This window comes from Hetaerina americana, unplaced genomic scaffold (genome assembly GCF_022747635.1).
Source record: "Hetaerina americana unplaced genomic scaffold, ioHetAmer1.1.p SCAF_5, whole genome shotgun sequence".
Classification (NCBI taxonomy): Eukaryota; Metazoa; Arthropoda; class Insecta; order Odonata; family Calopterygidae; genus Hetaerina; species Hetaerina americana.
The window spans coordinates 85,035,275-85,038,883 of NW_027287095.1; positions in this window are offsets into that span (position 1 = coordinate 85,035,275).

Here is a 3,609-nt window from a genome sequence, read left to right on the forward strand (position 1 = left end):
GCGAGGCGCTGGGATGGATCCGTTGCACTCGACCAAAGCGTTGCAGGACTCTTTGCCGTTTCCCTGTTGAAGGGCTGGAGGGCGTCTTGGGGCCAGGCGAGTTGAATCGTAGCGTGTAGGACGGAGTGGGTTTTCAGGAAATATTTTGTTGAAAAGAGGATCGATTCCAGCGACATAGCGACTAGTATGTGAGAAAAGTGAGCGTCTTTGAGCAATATTTTAAAATTTGGCCTGCAATTTGGCATGTGGACCATTCCTGGTGTGCGGCCTTAATTTTGCGCACCGTTGGCCCCAAAGTGTGCTCGTCACACTTTGCCTCCCACCAGTACTTTTTGCTTCTCATCTGCGCCATCGGTTCAGATGCCAAGTTGTATATTGAAGTAAATGGTATATGATGTGTACAATGACTTCCAGATCTCATCTGAATAGGTTAATGAAAATATTATTTTAAGATATTTAAGAATAAGTTAAGTGTATAAAATGCAGTTACACTTAAAAAAGAATGAATGCATGTCAGAATAATCTTCTAGCCTTAATTAATGTGGATCGGAGGCTATTTTACTCCCACTTTTCATGGTGACTTCTGACAATGATGTTTTGCTTTTTGCTCTGTAATTTTGATGCCTGTGTGTGTTTCAGCCAAAGATTGTTGTTTGTATGAAAGTGTTTTATAAGACAGATTTATACTAAAGTGCATAAAAGTGTGAAAAACTTAAGCTTCCGTTAGCCAGTTTGATGGAGCAGGCTTACTAAGTTGCCAGAGTAAGAATAACTATAGAGACAAGTACAAATAGGAGTCATTTCACAACTGTAAAAAAAACATAGCTCATAAGTATAGGGTGACTGTGGTATCATGTGAATAATGTAACTACCTCTGCTGGTTCTGTAAAACCCTGTTTTTAAACGGTCTTGTGCTGCGGCAGCATTGCATTTTTTTCAACATATCGTATCATGCACTCGGAAGTTTTGTTCTTTGTAAATACCATAAGGGAACAGTCTCTATATTGTGTACATAAACTGCAAGAGCAATTATTTAAAACAAAGTGTGAGAGAGAGTAAGAAGATTGATAATGCATGCAAATACACAACTAGTGGTGGAGTAAGGGGTGCCATGAACATATGACATTACACATTGCAGGTACCAACATGATAACAATTAGGCATTTTTACTTTGAGGATTTTTTTTCAGTTGCTTGAGTAATTGTACTCAAATGGGCCTTCTTTAAAATTTGATCAAAATTTTGAAAAATCCTCAAGCCAACTCTCAGGAAAGAATATAGCATTTAGTGAACTATCATGTAAGTCATGAGCTATTTGCTAAAAGGAGAAAAAAATGCCAAAGTTTGCCTAAATTTACGCCAACATTCTGCAATACCCATGCATTGTATTGTACATTGGCTGTCTTATCGAATTAATAATAGGTGAAAGTGCTAGTGTTTTATTTTAACTAGTGCGTTAGTGTTTCAGGCAGAGTGACTTTTTGTAATCATTATGCTGAGTGTTGCTCAGGTTTATGAATGATGTTTCTTCGCTCCATGATATGTTGGCATCACTGGAACTACCTCAATTATCTTCCCTTGTCTCAATTGTTTTTCATTCTGATGACATAAATGATTCCAGGGTTTGCTCATTTCCATGCATATGCTGTATATAGTTTTTTTTTCCTCTAGAATGAGTGCAGTATGATGCTGTCATCATAATTTCCTTCTTTTGCGTGATTGAAGCATCGGAGGAGATGGCGAAAAAAATAAGTGATACTGAAGGAGCATTCCTAGTGCAATTGTAATTATTTTATTCATTGTATGTGTGTTTGAGTTGATGTATTGAAATATTTTTGCTTATATGCTAAGTAATGAAGGAACCATCCAATTCTGTGTTTGTGGATAACAGCAGTTGTAAGTAATGCAGCATAAAAGAGCACTCACTTTAAAAAAAAAGTCGATTATTGCACAGAAAATGTAAAAAAATGGACATTTACTAAAGGCTAATAGTTAAGAGAATGGTGTAACTGAAAGGGTCATTGAAGGTGTTTACATAATCTACGAGAGCAAGTTAAGAAACGACTCTGTTCAAAAATGTAGGGCAATGTACAGACAAGGTGTTCCTTTTTGTATCATCTGATTTCCTTGTTTTGTAAGTGCATAAGCGCCAGGGAAATAGTGAAGATGAGGATTAGTGAGTGCATTGTAGGGTCAACAAAAGTTTGCCATCAAACTTTTATGAAGTTAATTAAAAGAGAAATCAAAAGTGCTGCTAACTTTAAAAAAAAAAAAGTTGTAAACTTCCACTTAAGAAAAGCTTAGAAATGTTAAGCTGACACCCATTGCTAAAATGCAGGCAACTACTTACTATTAAATACCTACTAACCTTTTTTGCTTTATTCCTGCAACATTGGAAGCAGTTTCATTTTCTGGAGGCTCTGGCTAAAAAAGTCTTCACCTCTCATTGCCTAAAAATACCATTGAGGAATTCATCAATGAAGTATCGAAATATTTACAAGCAAGGCTTTCAATGTGGAGGGTAAATTTCAAAAGTAACAGGCATTACTAATTCTGGTAATGAATATATGGTAACTTTTCAAAACAATTTCACTTGCCTAATACAACCATTACATTAGTTCTCCACATGTGTCAATATTCATGTGGTCTCAATCAAACACAACAGTGGGGAAACTATGGCTTCCTCTGAAGCAAATTTTTAGCCCTAAGCCTCACAGAAAAAAAAAATACTTTGTGCCTATGACATGATGTTTATCATTTGTGTTCAAATGTCATTTCTAAAAAAAAAGAAATAAAAGCAATACTACACCAAGGATATGTCCTTATCGTGTTTACTTTGTATTCAATTCGGTGATATATGTGAACAGTTTAAAATTACAAATTAAAAACTGATACATATTTCAAGTCAAGCCGTTGTTGATGGTTAACCTCCAATGATGCCTTGGTTAAGAAGACGATGATGCCCTGGAGTGATGCCTATTGAATTTCATGTTCAGCATCAAGTATAAATTACATGATCAAGTGTTTACTTGTGACAATGTTGAAACCATGTCCTAATTATACAAGGGTTATCACTCGGCTATTGCAATGAATGAGTGATTAAAATATCACCTCCCATTGTTTTGGGAGGCCCCGAGGTATTTGGTTGGAGTTATAAATGTTGGTTTTTTTAATGTATGGATTTTCTTGAGTAAATTTTTCATTTTATTGAATTATTAAAATTTATGGATGGTGTTGTAGATTGCATTTTTTTTATCTACACATTCTGCCCTTGTTTGATGACTTGGTTTTTGCTTGTGATTTGCATTGATATTTTGTGTAATCAATTCAAGTTTGTTTTCTACAATATTGTTGGCTAATTTTGTATTGTTATTATAATTAGATATAATGAGTTAAAAAAGGGGTGATTGTCTATGTGACTTCCAGGACATTATTCCACCAGAAAAACAGTGAATTTATGACTTCTGATGGTGGTGTGTGTGACAACTATGTCAGTCATCATAGTTTACTGGAATTGAATGTATGGGGGACAAGCCACGTTCATCGTGAAGTGCAAATCAAAAAAAAAACATTTACACCATGACAATGACAGCAAAAATTAATTCTGGAT